Source organism: Heterocephalus glaber, unplaced genomic scaffold (genome assembly GCF_053883595.1).
Source record: "Heterocephalus glaber isolate CG9 unplaced genomic scaffold, H.glaber_assembly_v1.0 deba00000937, whole genome shotgun sequence".
In the NCBI taxonomy this organism is placed as follows: domain Eukaryota; kingdom Metazoa; phylum Chordata; class Mammalia; order Rodentia; family Bathyergidae; genus Heterocephalus; species Heterocephalus glaber.
Window position 1 is genome coordinate 14756466 of NW_028258173.1, and position 12098 is coordinate 14768563.

The following is a 12098-nucleotide window of genomic DNA, read 5'->3' on the forward strand; positions in this document are numbered from 1 at the left end:
GCAGAAGTCACCCCAACCAGAAGAGGCACAAGATGGCATCCCTGATCACCCCCTTGGGGAAGGTAGCACCTGCCTCCCATCACCCACCCCCCAGGGGCCTCTGCGGGGTCCTGGTGCATCCAGATTACTCAGTACCAGGTGTCTCTATGACCTATTCCCTGCCCGCCTATGCGCCAACACCTGCTCTTGGAAAAGCACCTGTCACTTTAGTAGATGACTATGAATGATCAGCAAACACAACCCTTCCCACAGGATTTAGAATTGAACAGGCATTAAAACTTAAATACTAACAGTCATCACTGGCTACTTTCTCTAGACCTTGCACTCCACACTTTGAATATATTGTCTCCTTTATTCTCCCCCACAATCCCTCAAGGTAGATATGATAAGCATAATGACATTGTCAAATGAGGAATCAAAAATTTAAAAGGATTGAGTAATTTATCAAAGTCGCTGGGCCAGGGATGGAAACGAGATTTAATCTCAGACTCATTTTACTCCAAAGCGCATGCTTCTAGGCTGAGTGATTTCCCAAATTTCTGGGCCACGAATGAGTTACAGATGTGCATGGGCAGCTCTTCAGGAGCTCCTGAGCCTGTCACCTCAGGCCACCTCTGACTACCGTCCTGTGCAAAAGGGTGGGGAACAGAGCCTGCACTGAACTTTCTCTTACCAAGAGACAGGAGCTCCGCCAGTAGATGGTGGTGATGGAGAAAATGGGGCTCCTCCCTATCCCCACGTAGGAGCAGAATCTGTGGCCTTGTAAGTGACGGGGGAGGGGTTTGTCATTTGTAATCAAGGTCCCCAGAAGCTACAGGCTTCCCGATAACTCAGGGCAGGCTCGTTTTCTGGGAAGCCTCTTTGCCAGGCGCCAAGGGAGTCCCGCCTCCTGGAACAGAGCTCAGTGGGATCCTGCAGACCTTTGCTCAGAAGGGACAACAGGAGCAAGGCCAGCTATGCTCATCCCCAGCCCTATTCTCATCATCACTAACCACCTACTACGCCCCCTGCATCTGACCAGCAGGGTCTACACGCCACACCCACTGGGATGGCTGTAATGCAAGGAAAGGGAAACACAAGGGTTGGTGGGGATGTGGAGAAATTGGAACCTTCATACAGGGCTGGTGGGGATGGAAAACAGTGCAGCTGCTGTGGGAATCGGTCAGTTCCTCTAAATGTTAAGCGTACAATCATGGCATGATCTAGCAATTCCACTTCAAGGTATATGCCCAGCAGAATTGAAAACAGATGTTCAAATAAATACATGTATACCCATGTTCATAGCAGCACTATCCTCAACAGCCAAAAGGTGAGATGATAAAAATGCCCATCGATGGATGAATGGATAAACTGTGATATCTACATGCAACAGAATATCACAGTCATAAAAGGAAATGAAGTACCAAGGTATGCGCCAATATCGAAAACATTATGCTAAGTGTGAGGAGCCAGATAAAAAGACAGCTATTCCTTGATATCCTGGTGGGGGTGGTTTCAGGACCCCCAGTGATACCCAAATCCATGATGCTCAAGTCCCTTATTTAAATGCATGGGATGAGAGTTTGACCAGTCTGCAATGGGAGCTGGTGGGTCTTTTAAGCAGATCCAGGGGTGGAAGAAACTATCATGGGTGGAGGGAGCACATCTGGCCCCCGCCCCTACTGGCTCCTCAGTGGCACACGCAGCTTCCTTCTCACATGCCACCTGCCTCGAAAACCATCTTTTACGGAAAGCTTTTTTCATTAACTTCAAAGCTAAGAAATGGCTATTTATAAATGCTATTTTCGGGCATCCTGGGAGCCGGGTAACTGGAGAGGTGGCGTGAGTCTGGTCCTGCTTTCTTTGTTCTGAAATACACGGAAATTTCTCATTTCCTAGCCACCCTTTCTCCTTGCTCCATCCCCTGCTGCCCAGCTCTCCTTTGTCTGCTGAGGTCTGCCCTGTGCAGTTCGCCCTGGGGGAGGTGGCCGGCTACTTGGCCCTACTTGGGAGGCCTCCTTTCCCTTGGAGCCAATGACAAGCTTGCTGCCCTTACGACCACTACAGTCACTATTCTCAGGTGACAAAAATCCAGAAGTTGTGATGCACATGTCACCAGGCCTATTTAACCCCCGATGGCTAGTAGGTGTGAATCCATGACGATGTTGGCATGGACTTTTATCAGTTCAGATTGGTGCCTGCTTGAGACGCAAGGGCACAGGTCATCAGAGATGTTCAGTGGACAACAGAAAAGTCTGGCACCCCTGAGGCTGTTACCATGTTTTGCAAAGAAATCCCCCAGACCACCCAGCTCCCGAGCCCTGCTGGGAGCTGTCCAGGTGCTGACCTGTTTGAGCGCTGCCTCCCTGGGTTGCCTTTAGACCTCCACTGCCAAGGATTCTTTTCCCCCTGCCGTTAATGTACTTGGCTCCACTCAGAGCCTTTATTCCATGTCATTGGCTGTAATTTCTCAGCAGTCAAAGTGGAGGGGAGTCTTCATCTTGTAGATGGGCACCCTTGGCCTTGGAACTGTTTTAGAAGCAGTAATCTAGTTACCAAGGGGACAAAGTAAGGGAGCAGAGGCTGGACAGCGGGTCTCAGGGGAGCAGAAAGGGCAGTGTGGAGAACGGCCACTGGGAAAACAAGCTGCTGCTCGGTCACCTGGCAGGGACATGGGTGGCTGTGTGAACACCACCTGATTTCACGCTCAGCTGGTGGAGAAGCGAGAGCGTGTAACATTGAAGGGTAGAAACCGGCTCTTGACCTGCAGCCCTTGGGGCCCTGACAAGGGACTTGGTGGGTTGGAGAGGGGTGAGGGGCTAATTGAAAGAGGTGACAAAAGTAGGACTGGGTGTGGGGTGGGGTACAGGCAGTGATCCTATCCAGCCCCCCACTGCCCTGCCCAGAAAAGTCAAGTCCAGGAGGGAAAGGGAAACTTGGAGGACTGAGTCCCTGGGCATGGCACAGCAGGTGAGCAAGCCATCACCCGGAGGTGGAGCACAGCCTCACCATCCAGGTCGCCAGCAACAGGAAGCATGTGGTGACCCAGCCTCCCTCGTGAGGAGAACAGAGGCTCAGACTCTTGCTTCTTGAAACCCAGTATTCCTTAAGCCCCCTGTTAATTCCATTACCCTGACCCTCCCTGCTTGCCCAGTCTCTTGGCTAAGTGGCTCTGTCCTGAGCCCGGCTCCTGAGGCCTGTCCCCAACAACTGCCCGCCCTGAAGATTTTGGCTGCTGTTCCCCCTCATGCAGGCAGATGGGACCTGAGCTGGCCCTTCTTCTTTGAGCACTATAATCTGCCCATTTCTTGGACAAATTACCTCTTTCACCCTCCCTTTCCCCATCTGCAAATAGGGAGTGGTAACATGCTAGCTTGCAGGCCTGTTGTGAGAACCAAACACACTAACACAGGGAGAGCACTGAGCATGCACACTGACGTAATCGGCATTAATAGCATTATTACTAATCAACTCTCCATATGGGGACCTCAGCTCCTCTTGCTCTGGTCTTGCCCAGTTTCATCTGCTGGCCTTCTCCCCTGTGGATCTGTGGAGCAGCCCTGATTCCCTCACCGTGCAAATCACCTGTCCAGTACTGTTGGTCCCGCATTGGTCCTGAAACCCCTGAGATCCAGGCGCTTCCCTCCCGTCCCCTCCTACACTGAGACTGTAGCCCATCTGCTCCTGGATGAGCATGTCAGAGTGTTTCAGAAGTATAAGGAAGGGGAGCAGGAAGGGAGAGCTGCCCCTGGTTAGATTATGGTGTGTGATGGTAACAAGCAGCCCTCGGGATCACAGAGGCCTCAAACAACAGTCTTTCTTCTTCTTGCTCATGGCATGTGTCCATCAGGCGAGCAAGGAAGCCCCACTCTTCCTCACCATCTTATAGGAATCAGAGTGACAGAAAACATCTTGTCACCCAGGGAGCCTCATGGTGGCAAACCTCCCACCTGGAGGGGAAACATGTCCCCACCCTACCTGCCAGGGGCCGGGAGGAGGCTGCCTGGCTGGGAGACCTTTCCTCCTCCTGAACGGACCTGGGAATTTCCCTCTATGTGTGCACAGGGTGCAGTCTGCAAAGCCGGATGCCTCTGTGTGTCTGTGTTTCTAATTAAAACCTAATGCGGGAAGCCGCGAGATTTGCTTAGATTGGCCCTGGATTCAGAGAAAGTGGGGGCTTTATGAAACTCCTCAGCCAACGGAGAGTGCATGAATTATTGACAGGATAAAAAAAACAGGCCCAGGGAGGAAGGGCTGCTCCATTATTCATCAGGCCTGGGGTCCCCAAGTCCCCAAGCACAGCTGCTGGCTTTTACACCTACAGCATTTTCCCATTATGTCTACAGCGAACATTTCCAAGGGCGGGTACTGGCAACCTCCAAGCGGGGCTCCCGCCCACACCCCTGCCACCGGGGCCTGTTATCTGCCTAAAGCACAGCCTAAGCTAAAATGTGGGCCGGATGTTGGTGCTGAGTGCCCGCCCACTTTCCCCTCCCTGGCTTCCTTCTCCTAGGGCTCTGAGTCTGACATCCCGACCCCTTCAAAGAGCCAGAAGGAGCAAGGCATGGTGGAGGGGCAAGCCTGTAATCCCAGTGCTCAGGGAGGCTGAAGCAGAAGGATTGCAAGTTTGAGCGCAGCTCCGGAAAATTAGCAAGACCCATCTCAAAACACAAAAGGGCTGGGGGTGTAGCTCAATGTGACTCCCTTCCAGCCCTCTGTTTCCCTGTCACACTTCTACTCATCCTTCAAAATCAGATCCAGGGAAGAGAACAACTTTTGTTGAGAACCTACCACTATTTGTCAGGCCTTTGCACAAAGAATTGCACTGAAATGTGACAGTAACCCAGTGAGGTAGGGATTCACACCAGCAGCTGCTGCGTGTGTGTGGGTCTGGTGCAAAAATTAAATGCAGCCCCTGAAATGATTAAGAATTTCAAACTGGCAAAAGAACATCATTAAACCAAGCACAGAACCTTCCTAAGAGCAGGGTTCTACAAGTGCCCAAGTCATACACCCATGAAGCTAGCCCTGGTTATAGAGGAGTAAACTAAAGAGCTCAGAGAAGTTAAGTAATTTGTCTCAGGTCACACAGCTGGTTAGGGACAGAGCCATTCCATGTAGTTCACATTCCTTTTCTCTCAGCCACACTTGTCTTGGATCTCCCCAACTTGACCAGGCTAGGGAAAAGCCTGTGAGCCCTCCTGGAACTCATTTGCCTTCCAAAACGTGTCTTCCAAAGACAGGCAGAAAGGCCATAGATGTAGACTTGGGCATTGAGAACAGGGTCACACGGGCCACACGGGGGACCTGTCTGGGAGTAAGTGGACATTCAGCATCCTCGGCCAGCTCTAGATAGGGCACAGCCCTCCCAGCCCCATACCCACCCTGGGCTATCCCGGTACCTCTCCTCTCCTTACCAAGATCAGTTGCCTGAGGCCATGGCTGCTGCACAGGGCTAGTGACCCTGCAGGACATGGATCCCAGGCCAGCCTCTCTGGCCTTTGCTGGGAATGTTAATTGCACACCTTGAGAACGGCATACCTCCTGGCTGCTCTGCCTAGTTTCCTCTTTCATATTATTGATCCAGCTCCACCTGTAGTTTTGTTTGGTGGTTTTCTTCTTGACAGCTTTAGTTTACTATGAGTTTAGTTTAGTATGTATGAGTTTATCCAATTTATAGTCATTCATTTGGCAACTACTAACTGTGTGCCTACTATGTGTCAGGCCTTCTGCCTTTAAAAGCTCATAGCATAGTTGAGGACATGGATGGTAGCTCATCAATGCTGTCCCATTGAGAGCTGGACCAGATGCCCCTGGGGTCAGAAGAGAGGAGAAATTAATTCCTGGCTTAGAGGGAGCAAATTAAATAAGATTTTGAAGGATCTATAAGAATTTTCCAAATAGAGAAGATGACAAGAGAGATGGAATTCGCACATTTAGAAGAGTCTGGCAGTATTTAGGGGTTGAGGGTTTGAGATAGGTGAGCAGTTAAGAGATGTGGACACTGCCAGTGTGTGAAGCCTCTGCATCAGGGAATTCAGGGGGTAGAGAGGAGCATGCCTGGTATAGGTGGAAAGAGAGAGAGAGAGGAATTTTGTAGGTCAAAAGTGCTGTGCACGGGGCTGGGGATTTAGCTCAGTGGTGCCGCTGCCTGCCTCACAAGCAAAAGGTCCCGAGTTCGATTCCTGGTACCAAAAAAAAATGCTGTGCACAGAAACCAGGGATATCCTTTCCAAAAGCCTTCAGCTGTCACAACAGTACACACGGCCCCATTCACATGTGGCAATGTCATCTCAGAGACACCCAGGCCAAGAGACCTTAGCAACCTAGCTATTGCCTTACAGTTTATAGTAACCACTCATTGTTGGTGTCCATTATCTGGCAACCTATTTTTGCCTCCAAACCTTTACATACTCCACAGATCTTTGGCCCCTTCACAGCCTGTGAGGATGGGTGGATAGGAAGGGCAGCAGAGCTGATCCTTGAGGTCTCCCAGCCAATCTAGCTGGATAGCACCCTTCACTCCAGCTGCAGCTTTCACATATCCATTGGTTGTCCAATATTTTATTGAGCACTTTTGCATGTCTGGGGCCCAGAGAATAAAGAAAACAGATAAATTGTGGAAAGGAGAAATCCGACAATGTTAAATTTTATTCCCATCTCTAAACAGCAATGGGAGAAGATACGCCTTTTGATCCCACTTGTTTTTTATAGGCCTTCAGGACATCTCCTGAGCTTACCTTGCTCCTGAGCAGGTGCCTGCTATCTGGAAAGTGACCAGAAGACATGTTGGGCTGGACTAGCACCCTTACAGATGTGCATAGCTACTTGCCCTGAAAACTCACATTTCCATCTCCAGAGTGCGTTTCCAAATGCACAAGCTACAACCACGTTCAAACACATACAAGCATCCATGTTTAAGAAGGGACGAAATACTAGCAAAAAATTAAACCAGTGATCAAGAGACCAGAATGACTGTGTTTTCTCCTTCTGGTCACAGAAGAAAACCCCCACCCAAGCACCAGATCAGCCAAAACCTCCATGTGTGCCTTTCTGGATGAGCATGAATTCCGATTCCTTTCTAACCTGGGGATGGGGGTTAGGTTGTCTGGACAGGAAGCCTATAGATGAGCACACATTTTCTAGGGGGTCAGGAGCTTCCAACTGGAAACAAAAAAGATTTTCAGGATTGTAAAGTGAAGCACATTACCATTTACTGACCATGATAACAACTGCCCATAACAGAAAAGCAAAAAGTAGAAGCAAAGAACAAGTGTCCTTGGGGAAAGTTACTTGCACCCTATTGCCACCTCATTGGAAGTGGTGAGACCTCACAAGTCTCACCATGAACTGTCAAGCCACAGTGCTGGGTGACCTTGCTGTGCTGCAGTCTGCACACCGCCTCGGCACCTAGCGAGAGCCCGCTGGACAGCTGCACAGCAGCCACTACAAGACAACATTGCTTTGGCTAGGCTTTGGAGGACTGTTTTCCTACAAGTATAGGACATTCTTTGTTAAGATTGATTAAGATATGAAGAGCCGGGGGGGCGTGGTGTTACACACATATAATCTCAGCACTTGGAAGGCTGAGGCAGGAGGATGCCATGAATTCAAGGACAGCCTGGATTACACAGTTCAAGGCCAGCCTGAGCTACCCTGTCTCAGAAAAGTATGGAGTTTTATAAATGCTTCAGTTGTTTTTACGAAAAATACAAACTAGATTATTGCAGAATTTATACTGAGAAATGTATCTGTTTGTTAACTATAAGTTAAAATGTTTAATTCGAAATAATCTAATGCTACAAGTTGTCTTGGATTTGTGGCATGATTGTCTTGGGAAATATAAATAGTATTTTATAGCTCAGTGTTCTGGAGTGTAAAACTTTAAAAACTTAACAGGGGGCAGGGGTTTAGCTCAGTGGTTTTGCCGCCTGCTGCGCAAGCACAAGGACCCGAGTTCGATCCCCGGTACCAAAAAAACCCAAAAAACTTAACAGGATGGGGTAAAAGTACAGAGTATTCCCATGTACCTTTGACAATGCTATGTTACATAACTATAATGTACTCTGAAGTACAACAAATTGATAATATCACACTACTCAGAAATAGACTTTACTCAGATATGAGCAGGAAAAATTTTATTATATATATACATGTATTATATATTTGCTATTTATTATATATTTGCACTTTATAGTTTACATGGACAAACAGTTTGCTTAATGCCACAAGGGAAAGAACCATCCTGACGTCTATGAGGGCGATCCGAGAGCCAGCCAGACCTGAGCTGCCATCCTGGCTCTGCCTTTTCCAGGTGTCTGTCCTCGGGCACTTCCTGTCTCGGCCTCGGTTTTCTACTCAGTGAAGGGGATTATTGTGAGAGTTAAATGACCACCTGCAACACACACACAGCTCTTTGGCCAGTTCCTAGCACAAACTAAGTGCTCAATAAATGCTCTCTGGCTATGTTGTCACCTCATCATCACTTTCATTTAAAAAAACCCCCCAGCACAGTAGCTGCAGAAGCAGCTAGCCTTGGAAGGTTAAGTCTGACTCCAGGAAGTCCTCAGCCAAAACCCTAGGCGGCCTCAAAAGCGTCAGGCTCTCACACCCAGCACCCACCTCTTCACCCGCAGCCCCCACATACCCCTCCCCCCGCCCCCTGTCGGCGAAGGCAGCGGCCGCCGCCGGGTCCCAAAGCCGCCCGCAGCTGGCACGCGGGGCTCCGGGAAGCCCCGCCCCGGCCCCGCCCATCTTCCCCTTGGTCCCGGCGCGAGCGGCGGTGCGGCCACTGTCACCCGCGCCGCGAGCATCTCGGGCGGATCGGACGGGACGGGCTCCGGGCAGCCTGTGCGGTACCTCCCGCCCCACGCGCCCAGCCAGCGAGGGACACCCTACCCCAGGTCGGGGGTCGCGGCCGCTCCGGCAAGGTAAGAGCCCGCAAGACCGGGAGAGACCTGCTGTCCCCTCCCGTGGGGTCGGGGAGAGGACGCGCTCTTGCAGTGCCTGGGTCGCTGCACCCGCAGCCCTCATTACCGCGTAGCCAGGGACAGGGGCGCGTGCGTGCATGCTGGAAGGGGCAGGCGTGAGTGTGTGCGTGTGCGTGTGTGTGCGCGTGTGTGTGTGTGTGCGTGTGCCCGCGCGCGCCGGGGGAAGGCGGTGACCCTCCCCTTTGGAGACGCTATCGGGCAATTTGCCCGCTCCAGGCTCCCGCGACGGACTTGAGTGGGGTTGCCAGAAACGATAGCGGAACGCACCAGCACCTGTTGAGCTGGGGTGTCCGTCTTTGCAGGTCGAGCTCCGGCCAGGCTTATCACACCTCTGGGGGGACCTCACTTCTCCTGCGTGTCGCACCCACTCTGGAGTTCCCGGCCCATCTGCCCAGGGACGTCTGCTTTCCGGGGGGCTCCTCTGACCTGGCTTCAGGGACCCGGGAGAGTTGGTAGGAGAAAGTGTCAGGGCCTGGTGCCCCCAAGCAGGGATGAGAACTGGGGGCAGGGGCGATGGGGCCCCCCCGAAGCACCGGGTGTAGACAGGCACTCAGCAAAACACTGCCACAGCCACACCAGAGCGCCTCGCTTCAAGTACTAATTAGGTGGCCTCTTCGCCCTCATCCTAATTGGGCAGTTGATGAAGATGCAGCTTGTTAAAACATTTTAAAGTGAGATCGAGGTATCCCTTCCTGGGACAGAAGGGGATTCAGAAGCTAACTCCAGGGTACCCAGCTGGGGAGCAAAAAGGCTTCCATTCTGACTGCTGGGCAGAGCCATGTGCTCCCCTGACCCTGCCACGCCAGTCTGTGGCCCCTTTGATGGATGAAGAGCTCTTGTTCAGAGAAGCAGAGGGACTCACCTGTCTGCAATGGACTCTAGGTGTCTGGGAGAGCAGATCCATGTCACCAGGGCTGGCTTCTGCTCACCTCCATCCCAGGGGGCACAAGATGGGGCTCCCTCCGGCCACTCAACCTGCTCCCCTCTCCACAACCCTTGGACTCCATGAATGAACAGCCTGGTCGCCCTGGTTGGGGGTGGGGGACTCTGGCCTGCAGCTGGTGTCCTGGCTTCAGGGCATCTCAGGGCCACAGGCATCTTGGTGACAGCTTAACTCCTGCAGCACTGTCCTGCCTGCCTGAGAGGCCCTGGCTGTGTCTCATTTCTTTGCTGATATGGTGCCTGGGAGTAGCCAAGGAACCCCAAGGCACCTAAAAGCGGAGAGATCTGCACCCTCCCCCAACTCCCACCTCCCTCTCACTGTGTGGAAGTGGTTGCAGCAGGGGGCTGTGTGTGCTGAGAGCCACCGCGTCTCCACATGTCTCATGTGACTGAAGCCAGTGAAGTGGCCTTGCCATAGCTGTGGCTATTGGCAATGTGGCCCGCCAGCATCTGGGTGGGCCGCACCCTTGACCCCTGGCGAGTGAGTCAGAGCTTCCTGACCCGGGGCTGGGCAATTTTTTTGGGGGGGAGAGCAGTTTCAGTCTCGGCTGGATCACCAAATAACTGTGGGAGCCAGGCCTAGTCACAGAACTGCTTGGACGCTTAGTGTCCTCACTGGAAAGCCAGCCAGTGGGGTGCTGTGAGAACAAAGGTCACAGACGACTGCCCAGCTCCCTGGGAGGGTCCTGGGCTGCTTGTTGAGCCCCTACTTGTCCAGGCCTCAGCCTGACTCGTGGACATTGAACTTGGGGAAGTGACCATGCAGCAAGGAGACCTCCTGCATCCTCAGACCAGGGCAATGTGGTGTACATTTTATAGCAGAGTAGTTCACAGATGCAGCTCAGATTCTCAAGAGTGAAGATGGAGTTGTAACCCCGTCTCTACTTCAGCCTTCCACTGGGGGAAGTTGGCACTCCCGTCCCCAGGCTCATTTTCACAAGGAATCAGCCTGTACTTGGTCTGTCATCCTATCTTGGGTCTGGGGCCACTTTTACTCTGGCACAATTAGGGCCATGTGCACGTGACTTTAGGGGCCCCAGGAAAGCCCTGGCCCACTCACCCCTTCTCCCCAAACCTAGCTGTCTGGTGCCCTATATTCTATACTCCACCTTTAGAGACTCATTCCTTTGATGTACGGCCCGATACCCGCTTATGTCAGCTACTAAATCTTAGCATCAGTGACTTGTTTAGCTGTTTTCAGGACCTTTCAGAGGAAAAGGAGAGGATAGAAGAACAGAAGGGAGGAAACAGAAAGTTGGGAGTGCTGTAGGGAGAAGACAGGACTTAGCCAGCCTCAGCATTCTGCAGGGAAAGGCTCAGCTGCCAAGTCCGAGAAGTCTGGGGAGAAGGAGAGACTTGTGAAGGTGAGTTGGGGGCTGACAGCAGGCGGGAAAGCAGGGAACCCAGGGGAAATTGTTGGAAGGTGGGGAAGCAGGTGTTTGATGGTGCTAGGGTGGGGCGGGGCTTCTGCAGCGGAGACATCCTCCCTCTCCCTCCCCTCCCCTCCCCGCACAGCCTTGGCGGCAAGGCAGGCATTGATGGTTCTATAAGGAGGCGTTCTTTACATTTGGAGCCAGAGCTGTCACACTGGCTGCTTGTTAGGTCAGCAGAAGGAGGAAGTGTCCCCTGCCTGGGATGTGTTGGACTCGGAGAGGTTTCAGCACTCAAGCCTCCCAAGTGCCCTACATTCTCCATCTCTCTTATTGCCCTTTCTGGAAAGAAACAAAAACAGGAGCTCCTGGGTTGAGGGAGGCTGCAGGGTCCTGCCAGGGTCAACCTGAGTGGCTTGTGGTAGTGCTTCCCTGCCCAGCTGGGCACAAGGTCCAGAGGGTTTCAAGAGGGGGACAAGGGTGCCAGGGCTGGGGGGTCAGGTTCATTGTGCAAGGGGTGAGTTAGCATTGCTGGGCCTCAGGGCAGCTGACAGCAGGGACTGGTCCTGGCTTGTGACAGTCTGACAATGAGCAGTTTGCATCCCCATCTGGGTGCTCTGGAGGGCAGACCCTGGTCCAGAGGGAGACGTGACAGGCCAACAAGTATGAGGTAAGACAGAGGGCTATAACTGTGGTACCGTTTGCATTTGGGGCTGGCTTCTTCTTCTGTTTTGATGGTGGGAAGGCTGTCCTGTGCACTGTGGGATGTTCAGCAACGTCCCTGGTCTCTACCATACTATATGCCAGTAGCACCCAC

General features: G+C 52.2%; 1 protein-coding gene across 4 annotated transcripts in view; it reads left to right on the forward strand.

Moving 5' to 3' along the window:
• Window positions 1-8736: 8736 nt before the first annotated feature.
• Cacng5 (calcium voltage-gated channel auxiliary subunit gamma 5) overlaps window positions 8737-12098 on the forward strand; it is a 50184-nt gene continuing 46822 nt past the window's right edge. For 2 of the 4 annotated variants that reach the window (XM_004870261.4, XM_013067607.3), the window contains exon 1: window positions 8770-8909. The gene's annotated coding sequence lies outside the window, so the exon portion shown is untranslated. Of the gene's footprint in view, window positions 8910-12098 lie in introns of all 4 variants that reach the window. The other 2 variants (XM_013067608.3, XM_087208587.1) reach the window with 2 other exon arrangements.